Here is a 15230-nt window from a genome sequence, read left to right as displayed (position 1 = left end):
TTAAGAATAGATCTCAGTTCAGTCTCTCCACTCCTCCCACGCTCCAGCAGATGCGTAGTGAGTGCCTAGTATGTGTAAGAGAATGCTTTTTGTCTGCTGTTACCCGAGTCACCTGTCCGTGAGTCCGAGATAAGCAGGGATGGTAATGGAGAGTCCCATTCAAGAAAAAGTAAAAATGAAACAATTTGCAACGTGAGGCGTAAGTACTTAGCACTGTGCCCGACACAGAGAAAGCACTTATTAAGTGAGAGCGATGATTGCTTTTAATTGAGCTCACTAGCTTTTGCATTCTTGATCAGATATTTTAAAAAGAGAGTTTTCAAACAATAATACTCAGTGGTGCCCACAATAGCCACTTCTCTTGCTACGTCTGTTCTTCAAAGTGCCTGAAAGCGAGGATGATTGCTTAAGTCAGACAATAAACGTACAAAGGTGGAAGGTGAAGGAAATAAGGATGCGGAAAGGGTTCCCGATGCCAGACGGAGTAGGAAGGGCTCTTCAGCCTGGAAGGGAGGAGGGCAGGTCCTCTTGGCCTAAGTTTCTCCCTCAACTGGGGGACAGGAGCTCCTATCAGCTGCCAGCCACTCCTGGAAGGGGTCCCAGAGGGATAAAAAAAGATACTTAGGACAAAAAAAAAAACAAAAACCCCATCTCATCTTTATTTCTATGGGACACTTTGGGAATGAGAATCTCTGATGGGAAAAACCTTATGTTACTTGGACTAATATGTATTTCAAGGACATAGGTCCCTACCAGGGAGTTTAAAAGTAAATACTCTTATTGTTTGGGTTGTATCTTAACATTAGCGTATGTGTCAAAGTGAGGGAGTGAAGAAGAAAACAGTTGGACCCCTGTTGTCTGGGACAGTTTCTGTCGTGGTGATGGGCTGACTACGCCTGGGCCTACCCAGGCCGAGCGTATTTCCCAAGGTGTGTGCGTCTCAAACGCTTACCTGCATTCATTTAACAAGCAACAGCGGTAACAGGTCCCCTTGAGCCCATGGGGCTACGAAATCTGTCTGCAGCTGTTCCTTCTTCAGGGTGAGCAGCCCTCGCCCTAAGGTGCAGTGTCTCTCCAGCGCGATTGCCCTGCCCCCAACAGATCTCCAAACTTACTGACTCCTTCTGACAATGGCCAGCAACGTGGAACCCCACGTTGTAAGGCAGCGACCTCCTAGGCTAGTGCAGGTATGTTCGATCCTCGTACAGTCTTCTGAAGCAGGACCTACTTGTTTTGGGGGGTAAGTGTGGCCGGGGGTCAGATGGGAGAAATCGGTTCAGATCCTGTGTCCTGCGCCCCACAGTCGCTGTCCTGTCGCCTGAGCCCCCTCTCAGATTCTAGCTCAGCTCTCGAAGACCACCCTGCTCTGACCTGTAGCCCAGGGGCGCTCAGTTACTCCTTCACATACAAGAGAAAGAAGTCAGCCAGCTCCTTCTGGGGTGCTTGGCGGGTGGCTTGTGAACCCACAGGAAACCAGGCCTCCTGCCTCCCCTGCTAGCGAGGACCGAGGACCGGCCAGAAGCTGGTCTTAAATGCTTTGTTCATCTACGATGGGAGTGTGGGTGGGCCAGTCACCTTCTATAGGTTTGTCTGCAAGTGTGCTCCCTGCAACCCGAGGCTTCCCCTTCTAGTTTAGATTCCTGAGCCCTGCTTGTTGAATTCAGGATCTCGGAGAGCCTCAGCACCTCCATTTTTATCGTCCTCCCCAGGTGTGTCTTAAATCACAGAGACGGGAGAACATCCCATCCGTAGGTTTTCTTCTCAGGTCCATGCGCCCTAAAGGGGCAGAGGGAGAGGTCGAAATGCCTGCGTCCTTCACTCCTGCCCTCCATGGAGTTCAAGGAACTTCAGGGCCAAGGTTAATGTTGGACTCAAGGACACATTTGGGATCACAAGTGCCTGTTTTTGGAAACTTCTGATGGGCAAAGCACCTGATCTTAGCACCAATGTGCTCCCCTTTCCCTCAGGGAGACTGCTGCTTAAGGCTCCGGGATTTTCCAGTGCTGCTGGCCCTTCAGGTGTGCCCTGATTCCAAGTTTACTAGTGACACCTGGAAATAGGTTTCACTCGGGAGCTGGAGCTCTGAGTTGTAAGAAACATTAATAATTCCCTCCCCCGCCCTCCCTGTTTGACTGAGATAGAATCGACATACAACATTGTGTCAAGTTCAAGGTTCACGAGCTGACAATTTGACTGGTGTACATGTTGCAGAATGATTTCCACCGGAAGGTTAGTTAACCTCACATTAATTACGTTTGTGTGTGTGTGTGGTGAGAACATCTCTGTCCTGTTCTCTTGGTACCTTCCAAGTGTACAATGTAGCTATAGTCACCGTGCGGTAACTTGGATATCCAGAACGTTCTCATCTTATAAGTTTGTTTCATTTGACCCACGTGTCCCCATCCCCCTCTCTCGGTCCCGGCAAGCGTGGTTCTACTCTGGTTCCGTGAGTTTGGATTTTTAGGTTCCGTGTAGAAGCGAGATCCCACAGTACTTATCCTGATGTCACTGGCGTATTTCGGTTAGTATGTGACATTTGCTTTATCTCTGGGTCTAGTGAGGGACACTTAGGTTGTTTCCATGTCTTGGCTATTGTGAAAAATGCTCCAGGGAGTGGCTACTTAAGATTTAAGAGACTTCCTCTTCTCCAGAAATGTACCCTCAAGGGCCATTGCAGGATCGTAGTGCAGCTCTGTTTCTCGTTTTGTGAGGAGTTTCCGTCCTGTTTGCCAGAGACGCTGTAGCAGTTTGCAAATTACTAATGTTGCACAAGGGCTCTGTTTTTAAAAATTTTATTTTTGTTATTTTGAAAAGATTTTGTTCATTCGTTTCAGAGAGAGCGAGCATGAGTCGGGAAGGGCGGAGGGAGAGGGAGAAGCAGCCTCCTGCTGAGCAGGGAGCCTGATGTGGGGCTTGATCCCAGGACCCCGGGATAACGACCTGAGCCCAAGGCAGATGCTTCACTGGCAGAGCCACTCAAGGACTCCCTTCTCTTCTCATTCTTGCCAGCACTTAGTTTCTCTTGTCTTTTTGGTAATAGCCGTTCTAGCAGGTGTGAGGTGATGTCCTCCTGTGAAAAATCAGTGCTCTTGATGATGGGAAAAACAAAAGTAGTTGCACAGATGTTTCTAGAAGCAAGGCATTTCTTCACTGGGTACATGGCTGTGGTTGAAATTAATAACAGAGTGCCTGGACAGGTGACAGGGACTGGGAGAGGGGGCAGGGATTCTGGATCCCCTGGTCCCGGCTGTTGGATTTAACTGAGGACTTCTAAGAGCCTGAGAACATTTAAAATTCACAGGAAGAGATTGGACCGGAGGAGGAGGTGTGCCTCAGAGCAGTCATGTGTTATGGGGTCTGCTCTTTTGGGACTCATTGTCTGAGGTCCCCAAGTGGCCCTGTGGCTAGGTTGGTGGGAGGCAATGGGAAGGGGGGCACCCTGGGAACATTTGTTGGGTCCCCAGAAAACAGGCACTGGCTGCCTCTGATCTGACATGTTTGAAAAATGGACTTGATTTCAGGGCATACTGTTTCAGCCGTTCATTCTTTATATGCGCATTTACTCAGCAGAAGTGAGTTGAAAATAAGATGGATGCTAAATTTATATGTTAATTTTCATATTGAAGCGATCCTCTACTTGAAGAATAAGATCAATGCTTCAATTTCATTTCTTATGCGGGACCGAACGTTGTCATTACCGGAAAAAAAATCATCTCCGAGTGCATCCTCCCCAAAGTCCAATCTCCGAGGGCAGAGGCTTGCGAGGGGCCATCTTGCCTCTTGCCGGTCGTCGGTTCCGTGAGGTGCCTTTAGTGTCCCCACAGTGTTATTTATGATTTCAGTGTGAAGGGTCAATGAAAAGGGTCGTGGCTTTCCTCAAATTACAATGGAGATTTTTTAGCGATTGGATTCTGAGAGTGGGTGGGGGCTGTTAGACTGTGTCCAGAGTTTCATATGTCCCACGGGCAAAGCCACTGCGCTGAGCCAAAAGTAAATTTAGTAGTTGCAGAAAAATTATACCTCCAGACGACCTGAGTCATTCCTTGGTTGTTTTAGAGCCTGACCTCATACTTACTTACACTGCAACAACTTCAACAACAACTTCTTCTTCTTCCTCTTCCTCTTCCTGTTCCTCCTCCTCCCCTCCTTCTTCTATTTTAAAGTGAGCTCCACACCCACTGTGGAGCCCAGTGCAGGGCTTAAACTCACAACCTTGAGATCGAGACCCAGATGCTGCCGCCCAGGTTCCCCTACACTGCAATGTAAATGAAAGATTCCAAAGGTCTATGGAAGGTTCTTTGGGGACGAGAAGGAACCTCAGTCTCTCCCAGCTACCGCAGGTGGAACCAGATGTGGGATGTCTTCTCTGGAGGGAGGGTTGGTGGGTGGAACTTGGGACCCAGGACCACCATCCGCGTGGGCTCTGGCTCACCAGCAGACTGCTGACTCCCTGAGCCGGCCCTGGCCTTCCTCACTGGCTTCTGCCTCCAGGGAGCACATGGTGACGTTGGCTGCCATGGGTGGTTGTGCCTTTTGTGCGTTGCACCAGAGATTTTGGCTAAGAGGGGGACTAAGGGGGGACTCAGCTCTGGAATGCATGCTCTTTTCTGATTGGCCAGAGCAGAAAGGGGGTTTTGGGGGAGGTGCCTTTTTCTACTTAGCATGAAGGTAGAGTCAAGCATAGTGGGCACCCTGGGGAAAAGTAGGGAGAAGGGAAAAGAGTGAATGAGTTGCAGGTGAACAGCCCGAGCATTCAAAGAATTAGCTGTGGACGCCATTGATGTCTTTGCCACGGCCTCTCCCTCAGCCTGTCCCTGTTCAGGAACTAGGAGGTCATTTAAAGTGTGAAAAAATCCTGCTCCTTGCATTTGAGATTAGAAAGGGAGATGGGAGGGGCGCCTGGGTGGCTCAGTTAGTTAAGCATCAGACTCTTGATTTCAGCTCTGGTCATGATCTCCGGGGTTCGGAGATCGAGCCTCACATTGGGCTCTACGCTCAGCTGGGAGTCTGCTTGAGAGTCTCTCTCTGACTCTCCCCCCTGCCTCTCCCCCATAGCGCTTTCTCTCCCCTCTCCTAAAATAAGTAAATACCTTCAAAACAAAACAAAACAAAACAAAACAAAACAAAAAGAAAGACAGAAAGAAAGGAAGGAAGGGAGATGTCAGAGAGGGAGGAGAATGAGCCTTTATTGAGTTATCCTACTGCTGGCATGTATCTCAGCCTCCATTCAGACCCCAGGACGTCTCAAGGGTTGTCCTGGTTCTGAAATTAGCTCAGGCCACCAGCAGCCCAGCAGACAGATGTCATTTGGGGCTGCCTGAGTGGGCAACAGTGTAGGGAAAAGAAAGCTGATGAATGAAAATGCCGGCAGCAAGCCAGGAGAGATGCAGCTTCCGTCTTTAGGGGCGCTCTGAGAACCAGCCCGGCTGCCTCTCTCCAATATGGTCATGTCCAAGGTTTTCTACAGACCCTGCTTCTTCGAGAAACATGCATCTTGTGGTTTAGTCTTAAAGATGTTATATGTAGGGTTTTAAAAATTGGCAATTGGGCATGATGTGTATCTAGCTCCCTGTTAAATGGACTATTTGATTTCCCAGAATCCCCTATACATATGTCAGAAACGTGTTCCAAAAATCTGTGTTTATACCCATAGAGAAAATACTGTTAATCCAACATGATTTATTCAAATTAACAATTCAAAGTACCTGTTAGATGCTACTAATTAGTTTAAAATATGTCTAGAGCCAATCCAAATGCCAATTAATTTACTAAAAACAGAGGGTGTCTGGGTGGCTTGGTTGGTTAAGCACCTGACTCTTGATTTTAGCTCAGGTCATGATCTTGGGTCATGAGATTGAGCTCCACATTGGCTCCATGCTGGGTGTGGAGCCTGCTTGAAGTCCTCTCTGTCTCCCTCTGCCCACCCTGCCCCCCGCACTCTCTCTCTCTTTCTCTCTGCTTGCTCCCCATACTCTCTTTCCCCCTCCCTCTGCCTGCCCCCTGGACTCTCTCTATCTCTCAAAAAACAAAACAAAAACCAAAACCAAAAATGCAACCCAGAATCCAGTATTTTTCAGAAATAGTTGGGAGTTAAGAGGGACTCAGGAGCGATCATTCGTAAAGTACTTATTCTGTTTTAGCCATTTTTCTACATGATGATTAACATCTATTAGCTCATTTCATCCCTCAATAACCATATCAGGTCAGTAGTAGTCCTGTCCCCCCCTTTGATGGGTGGGGAAGCGAGGAAGTAAGTTATCCAGGGAAAATTACCAGGAAGTGGTGGATGTGGGGCTCACCCCTTCGGATTCATTCTATGGGCTTGGAGTTCACAGGATTTTATTTATTTCATTGTTTATTTCTTTATTTTTTACAGATTTTATTTTTATCTGAGAGAGAGGGAGCGCATGCAGGAGCAGTGGGGGAGGGGCAGAGGGAGAGGGAGGAGCAGGCTCCCCACAGAGCATACGTGGATGTGGGGCTTGATTCCAGGACCCCAAGACCATGACCTGCAGGGAAGGCAGATGCTTAACTGACTGAGCCACCCAGGCGCCCCACAGGGGTTTTGTTTTTAAGAAATTGTTTTAAGTAGACTCTACACCCAACGTGGGGTTTGAACTCACAACCCGGATTGTCAAGTGTTGCCTGATCTACAGACACGGTCAGTCAGCACCACCCCGCACCTCCCCCACGCCGGAGTTTGTAGGGGTTTTTAGAGCTCCTGTTCCTTTCTTTGCCAAGCTCCCCGGTTTCCCCCCAGAGATGGGAAATGCGGCTGTGGCTGCAGTCTGGGGCTGTGGGACAACCAGGACCTTCCCTGTCCCTCGGTCAAGGTCAAGTACAGCTCGCTCAACCGACCGTGGCCCGCTGCCTGCATTGATGAATGGTCTTCCCAGCTCTGCTGCCCCCTGGAGGTCAGTGGGAGTAAGACGGATGCGATCCGCGGTTCCCCTCTGCTCCTTGTGAGGCAGGAGGAAGAAGAGGAGGAAGGAGGCAATGAAGATGGAGACCCTCTAGGACAGGACAGGGCTCCCGCCCATTTAGGTGTGCACTGAAGACCCTGCTGAACTGGGGAAGGTCTGTGGTCTGTGCCAGAGTGTGGGGCTGGTGGTGGTAGCGTCTGGGACCTCTGCTTGTCTTCTTGACCAGCAGCGGCATCCACCCAGCTCCTCCCAGGGGCGAGATGGTGAAGGGAATCAGAGTGTGTCACCCCGAATGGGCCACTTTGGTGCAAGGACTATACTGAGCTGAAGGCAACTGAGAATCAACAGATGCAGGAGGAGTTCTTTGCCCTCCCTGTACCTACCTAAAAGCAGGGCATACATTTCCCTTTGAAGAAGTTGCCTGCCCTGTATCAGGGATAGAAGAGCACCTTTTTTTTTTTTTTTTAAAGATTTTATTTATTTATTTGACAGAGACCACAAGTAGGCAAAGAGGCAGGCAGAGAGGGAGGAGGAAGCAGGCTCCCTGCGGAGCAGAGAGCCCGATGCGGGGCTCCATCCCAGGACCCTGGGATCATGACCTGAGCCGAAGGCAGAGGCTTTAACCCACTGAGTCACCCAGGCACCCCAGAAGAGCACCACCTATTACTGCAAATAGGGAATCAACATTCAGATGAGCCTGCATAAACATAGCCCTTGTCTTCCATTAGTTTTCCCTATGTACGTCCTAGTCACTTCTCTGCAATTTATCATCTTTGACACACAAATCCTCTTTCTTTCCTATTATAAAAAGGCATATAAGCCCTAAGCCTAACCACTTCTTCGAGTTTCACTTCTTTTCTGTGAACTGACATGCGTGTAAGTATTTTTTGACATGCATGTAAATAGTAATTAAAATTATGTGCCTTTTCTCCTCTTAATCTGCCTTTCGTTAGTTTAATTTGCAGACCCCCAGTTACTGAACATAAGAAGGTAGAGGAAGAATTTTTCCTTCTTGACCATGGACAGTGTCAGACAGTGAAGTTCACGGTAAGGAGGGAGGATGGTGGTTTCTGAGCTCCCTCTCAAGGTTGTGGGGGTGGGAGGGGGAGACTAGAACAGCCCCAGTGGAGCTCCACAGCACCACCGGCCCCCCTGCCAGGACTTAGATGATGAAGGTCCAGAGGGCAGTAGAGGTGAGCAAACCTGTGTACTGGAATTCCAAGCATCCTGCTTCAGTCCTCACGGCAGACACAATGTACCCATGAGCAGAGGGCTTGTCTCCCAGGGGATCAAAAGGAAGAATCGATGTGCCCACTGTGACCTGAAGGCCTGTCACCTGGACAGAATTCAGCTTGCTGAGGGATGCCTGACCAGACAGCTGGATCCAGCGATCAAGGGCCCCACTTGCTTATGGGAGTGTGTCGGTGTGGCTGGGATTAAGTCTACTTTATTTTTCAGATTTCTTGGACAACTGAGACCAGAGAGAGGAAAGCTCACTGATTAGCTTCCTTGGTCAGGTGCCAGGTATAATATACCAGTTAAAATGGAATTTCAGATAAACAGTGAATAATTTTTTTAGCATAAGTATGTCCCAGGCAAAACTTGTATCAGTATCTATGTTTGCATATAAATGTATGTACAATATAGGTTCTAAGTGTGTCCCAGAGAATATTACAGTGTGAGTATTGCCTGGGGCATATTTCTATTCTGCAATTTAAGTATTCCCTATCCATACTTATAGTAAAAAATTATTCATTGTTTATCTGAAGTCCAGTGGAACTGAGTGTCCTCTGTGTCCATTTGCTAAATCTGGTGGCCCTACCTGGAGAACAGGGCTCCTGTGGCCTGCCCGTGGCCATGGCTGTGGTCCTGTCGCTACAGTCAAGGAACCAGGACGGCCAGAGCCTTGACCCGATGGACTGAAGGGCTCGCCAGCCCTCCGGATGTATTTTGTTTGACCAGTATCGAGTTTTTACTTTCATTTCAGCCAACTGCCAACATTGAAGAACTGGCAGATCTCCCGCCTACGCCGGGGTTCAGGGCTTTCCTGGCAAAAGTGGGAGATCTGGCAATTTCGCGTGGAAGCAAACTGGTTGGGGCCCCTGATGGGCTCACTAACTTGTGCCTGTTTTCCGTAGCTGAATTTGGGACCAACTCATTGAGAATATTGCGACCCTAAATCCTGCCCTAGGTGGGGAGGAGTTTTCTTTGGTCGTGCAGCCCTGAGTGACTGTGGCCCTGACTCGGTGCCTCTGTGGGTTTGGGGGGCCCTGTCTCTCTGACCCCCCACTTTTGACCTGGTAACCTGCTCCTCAGAAGGGCTGAGCTGTGATGTGGCCCAAATCCCTGACCCCTTCCTCTGGGTCTCTGTTTTCATCTCTAAAACGAGAGGGAAGTGGGACCCCTGGCTGACTCAGGCAGAGGAGCATGCAAGTTTTGATCACGGGGTCATGAGTTCAAGCCCCACGTTGGGTGTAGAGGTTAGTTAAATAAATAGGATAAAATGACAGGGAGGTAAATCCATGTTTCCCAACACTGTGTTGTTGTTTTTTTGTACCCAAAGTTCTGTTTTGTCAACCCCGTGCTACTGCAGACCTAATGTTTTGAAAGATCTCGTTTCCCTGAGCAAATGACACGTACCACCACCAGCCTGCGAATTCTGGTCAGCCTGAGAGCTCACCAGCGAGCCGGTGTCACCACACCTCATTGATCAAATTCCCTCTAAAAGCAAACACATTCTGTAAGCTTCAGAGCCGCGAGGGGCTGGGGTCCCGCTCAGTCGGGTTGGTCTCGGGGACCCTGCAGCAGCAGACTCCGGAATTTCCGAGGCTGGACCCAGAGAAGGCGAAGCCCGTGCAAAGCGCGCGGTGGGCTCTACGGGTAGGGACGCACGGGTTCAGGTTCTTTCTCTCCGTGGCTCTGCCATCTCAACACGTGGCTTTTGTGGCGAGAGAGGAGCGAGCAGAAAGAAGGGCTTTTCCTGACCTGCCTCTGTTTGCATTTCACTGGCTGGATCCGCCCCTGGGGCCTCACTTAAGGGAAGGGGATAGGAATGACAGTTGCCTGTGTGTCCACAGTGCACAGTGAGCACTAAAGGGGACACATGATGAGCCACAGCACCCCTTCAGCTCCAAGATCCCACATCCTGTCCCCCTTCAGAGTGGTCCCCGGGTGTGGGTCACAGGTCTGCTGGCCCATGCGGGATGATGACTGGTTGCTCCGAGCAGAATGGATGCTCAAGATATTCTGGCATTTTTTTTTTTTATTGTTAAAGATTTTATTTATTTATTTGACGGGGGAGCAGCAGAGGGAGAGGGAGAAGCAGGCTCCTTGCTGAGCAGGGAGCCCGATGTGGGGCTCGACCCCAGGATCCTGGGACCATGAACTGAACTGAAGGCAGTTGCCTAACAGACTGAGCCCCCCAGGTGCCCTGATATTCCGGCTTTTAAATATTTCCAAGTCCCATCTTTTCCCTCCCGATCAGGATAGATAACTTGACTTCAACTCTTTTACGTACACAGACTCACAACAGCTTCACGGATGGATACTGTATTTTTTCCCAGTTACTTTTTTTTTTTTTTTTTTTACAGGTCTGTGTTTTATAGATTAAAAAAAAAAACAAACAAACAGGCTCTGTCTGTGTTTGAACTGACCTACTGACCCCACAGCTCGTGGTTTCACAATTCGTTCTTTACGTGAGTGTCCGCCCAGCACCACGCCCGAAGTCCCCGTGTGCCTCCCTCCGGTGACACAGCTGGCTGGTGGGGACGAGACTTCCTTCCTTGAGAGCTGCAGCATGGAGCCTGGCCCTTGGGGGGCTCTGCCGGTGCTGGCACTGACTTCGGGGGGCTTTGGGGCATTGACGGGGCTGTGCCTGCTCCAAAGCCCCTTCCTCTGGGTTTCGGAGACCACCTCATCTGAAGACTTCAACCTCCGTGGAGGATGGAACTGGGGTCGTTGGACCAGCCTCTGGGATTTGGCTTCATTTTTAATTTTTTTAAAGTAATCTGTACACCCACTGTGGGGCTTGAACTCATGGCCCCAAGACCAAGCCGCACGCTGCACTGACTGAGCCGGCTGGGCGCCCCGACAGGGACTCGGCTTTAATTTGATTTAAAAGGGATTCTGTTTTGCCACTACAGGGAGCCCGAGCCGTGTTTTGTGATGTTTGCTACCTGGTGGCCCACGTTCCAGCACATCTTCCCGCTCGCTGCCCCAGCCTCACTCTGAATCTAAGTCCCTACTGTTTCCCTGAAGTCTGGTTTGAAAGTCAACCGATTCCTTTTTGCTTTATGTTGTTAGGAAATGAACCGTATCTCTACTTTTTGAACAGGTCATATTTACACATAACAGAGTTCAAGAGTCAAGAGAACATTCTGCCTCCTGCCAGCAACCTGAAGGCAACCAACGCCATTCATGTGTTGGACATTCTTCTAGAAGCTTCTCTGTATACACAAGCAGAGGTAATCTTTTTTCATTCTCTACACAAACGATTGCGTACTATATACAGGGTTGCTCTCTTTGTCTTGCTTTTCCCTCCTCACTTAATATGTCTTGGGGGGTAGTTTGATATAATTATAGACGTGATTTCATTTTTAAAAAGTTACATATTATTCTGTTGTGTGTGGCTGTTGCATAATTTATTTAACACTCCCCTTCTGGTAGGTATTTAAGTTTTCAAATCATCGACTAGTACAAGCGACGTGGCAATGAATAACAGACACATGTTGCTCAAGGTGGGAGCAAGTGTAAGCAGGATAAATTCATAGGAAACGGAATTCCTGGGCAAAAGGGCATATGTGTTGGTAATTGTACTAGATGCTGCCAAATTATCCTCTGATGGGTTCTGTTCCAGGTTACACTCCCACTAGTAAAGTATCCATGTCCCTACATCTTTAGCAAGTATGTTTTCGGTTGCTCCGATTTTCCACAACCTGGAAATCTCACTGTGGTTTAATGTGCATTCTGTTATTATGAAAGAGGGTGAGCATCTTTCGTGTTTCAGAGCCCTCTGCATCCAGTGGGCCTGTGTTTCCTGGTGTTCGGGGACAACACTTGGGTTTGAACAGGTGCCTGACCCCAGCTCAGAGCTGGCGGAACCCGCTGCGGCCAGCCACCTGGATTCACAGGTGAAGTTCCTAGGCGAGCTGTAAGTTGTTTATAGGGCGTCCTACTGGCGGTGGTTGGAGGCACGGAATCCAGTCCTAACCAGGCAGGTGGCGCCCTCTGTCCTTCTGAGATGGATAAACAGAATGCAGTGGGGTTTGTGAGGGGGACATTGGGTCTTGACTTAACACTGATGGAGGTCCCATACCGGTTGTGGGTGTTTCCCATCAAAGCTGAAAACGATCTCATTGACCTACTGAATTTTCTTTTGTCCCACAGACTGTCACAGAGGTAGGCGTGCCTTTTTATTTTTTGATTATTAAAAACCTTCATATTATGAAACAAAAAAATGTACACAGAGAATAGTGAACCCCAAACACACACGGCCGTGATTCAACTGTCATGGTGATTATGCTACTACATTCATTTCTTCCTTTTGCTTCAAAGCTTAAGGCAAGTAATATCAATTCCGCCTTACATGCGTCGGTAAATACCTCCCAGGAATGGATATATTCATACATAACAAGAATGCCATTACCACAGTTGACAAGATTAATAGTAATTCCTTGGTCTCATCAGATACCTCATCCTTGTAAAAATCCCCCAACTATCTCGAGGCTCTCTCTCTCTACCATCGGTTGGTTTCACTCATGGTGCACACGCTGCATTTGGTTCTTTTGGCTCTGAATCGCTTGATTTCAGAGCAGACACTGTCTGCCTTTGTGAGGAACTGAAGTCATCACCCTGAGTCCATTCGTTCTGAATTTGCATATTTGCTTCTTTGTAATACCATTTAATTTGTTCCTGTATCCCCTTGTTTTTTTCTGTGGTGTGGAAGCTAGCTCTAGAAATTCATTTGATGAGTTCTTGGTTTTTTGGGGCGAGAGTTCACAGGATGTACCGTCTGCCTCCTCTTGTATTGATTCGGAAGGCACAGAGTGGGCCTGTTTTCACACTAGACCGCAGTGGGGTCAAGTGACGTCAGCCAGACCCCTCCATTGCGAATTTCCCCTTCAGCCTTTCATGCAATGATTTCATCTGCCCACTGTGGTGCCCGAGTCAGTTATTTCATTAGTGGGGGCAAAATGGAGATGTTCTAGTTCTATCATTTTAAAAAAACATTTATTTATTTATTTGAGGAAGGAGGGGCAGAGGGAGAGAGAAAGAGAGAATCTTATTCAGGCTCCATGCCGAGGGCAGAGCCCAGCGCAGGGCTTGATCCCATGACCCCGAGACCATGACCTGAGCCAAAATCAAAGAGTCAGATGCTCAACCTACTGAGCCACCCAGGTGGCCCAAGTTTTATCATTTCTATCATTTTTCCCCACATTTATTACCTAGATTTTTTTAAATATGAAGAACTCCAGGGTGATTTGGTCACTCTGGAATAGTTTATGCTATTTGTAAAATGGCTAAGGATCTCCTCAGGTTTCTTTGGTCCTTCGTTAGTCCAATCTTTTCCAGTTGAGAAAAATAAAAAATAGTACAAGAGGATAAAATGGTGTTCAGGCCATGGAATGGTCCTGGGAGAGGGTTTTCTTCTTAGCTTAGCTTAGTGTTTTACATTCAGCACCGAATATGTGTAAAACTTCACAATTACTAGTTGATTCATTTTAACCACTAGTCTTACTTTTTCTCCCTGCCTCTTGTCTCCTCTTCAGGGTCTGTCTCCTCAAATGAGGAAAGTACTGAGATATGAACAAGCATGTAGACAGAACTATCATCACTGAATTATTCTTTTAGGTCTGAAGCCAAGCGGGTTTTATTTGGATAATATAATGCAGTGACTATCAATCATATACACTTTAGTGAGAATTAATACAACCGGCTTGCTTTCCATTCCACAGCTTACTGAGGAAGAATAAATTTGTTTGAAAGTTGGCGGGGAGAAACAGCCCTGGGAAGGAAGTACTTTAGAAAAAGAGGACTAAAGAAATAAAGAAGTACTAGGAAGGAGGGAAAGAGACAAATGTGTTCCCAGAAACTTTTGCTGCTTAAGAATGGGTTAGGTGCTCCTGTTTTGGGCACCTAGAATACCCATTCTTCCCGTATCACACCGTATCATGTAAAATGTTTTTGCTGCAAGTCACAGAATACCAGACTAAGAAAGACCAGCGTTGGAACATGTGCATTTGTGAATGAATATAGATTGAGAGGTAGTACAGGGCACTGGTCAAGTTCGCAGGATTTGGGACAGATCAAATTGGGTTCAAGTCCTGGGTTCATAATTTGGGCAAGTGCTTTAATTCCTTCAGCTTCTCCACCTGTAGAATGGGAATAATAATAAGGCCAGAGGGATGAAATTAATATTAAGAGAAAAATGCACTTAAAGTACTAAATACATTTGCATTCACATAAGCTCCCAATACCCAATAATTTTGGGAAAAAGTTTAAAAAAATAGGAAAGGTTTTTTTTTCTTTTTCACTTCATAAAAGGATTCTACTAGTGTTTGTAGAAAATGATTACATTTTCACTAATCCACTGGGCACACCATTCCTCTGGGGATCCTTGTCTCATGTCAATAAGAGTGCCCTGGTCAGCCCCCAACAGCTGGATGCCTCTTAGACATTGCTAGATTGTTCCAAACGTCAACGGTTCCTGGCCTGATGAAAAGCAGCTTCTAGCAGCCCTGAGTTTTCTCTCGTATCATGTTCCTTCCACCTGTCTAAGGATTGTTCCCTAAAGCAGGGCTGAAACCGAATCCACACCGTGAGGTTACCGATGCTTTATGTTCCTCGAGCCAACAGCGCCATCTTGTGGTGGCATGACGCTAACACACGGTTTGGCTCTAGTCAAACTAGATGCAAACTAGTTTTGCATCAATTCTCTGATTTACCATGAGGGCTCCCAAGAGCCTCTGGGTTTTTAAAATTTATTATTTTTTTATGACATCCTCTTGTTTTCCACACTTCATAGAGAAAGTACAGAGCCGGGTGTCTGGGCTTCATCAGTTTTGGAGATGATGGCAACATTGTTCACGGTTCTTTTCCTTCTGGCTCCATCGGTATTTCTGTGCCTCTTACTGTGTCATGTGCTGGCCCTGCATGGATCCAGCCGTCGGTGGACGTGAGGGATCCAGAGGACCCAGGCAAGAGTGTTAGCCAAGGGAATCCCGGAACCTTGCTGCAAGGTGTGGTCCGGGGATCCAGAGCCATCGCCCCAGCGGCACTGGAGGCTAGTTAATTATGCAGACTCTAGAG

This window comes from Martes martes (assembly GCF_963455335.1).
Source record: "Martes martes genome assembly, chromosome: 12".
NCBI lineage: Eukaryota > Metazoa > Chordata > Mammalia > Carnivora > Mustelidae > Martes > Martes martes.
The sequence above is the reverse complement of the archived record's forward strand: the minus strand, read 5'-3'. Positions refer to the sequence as shown.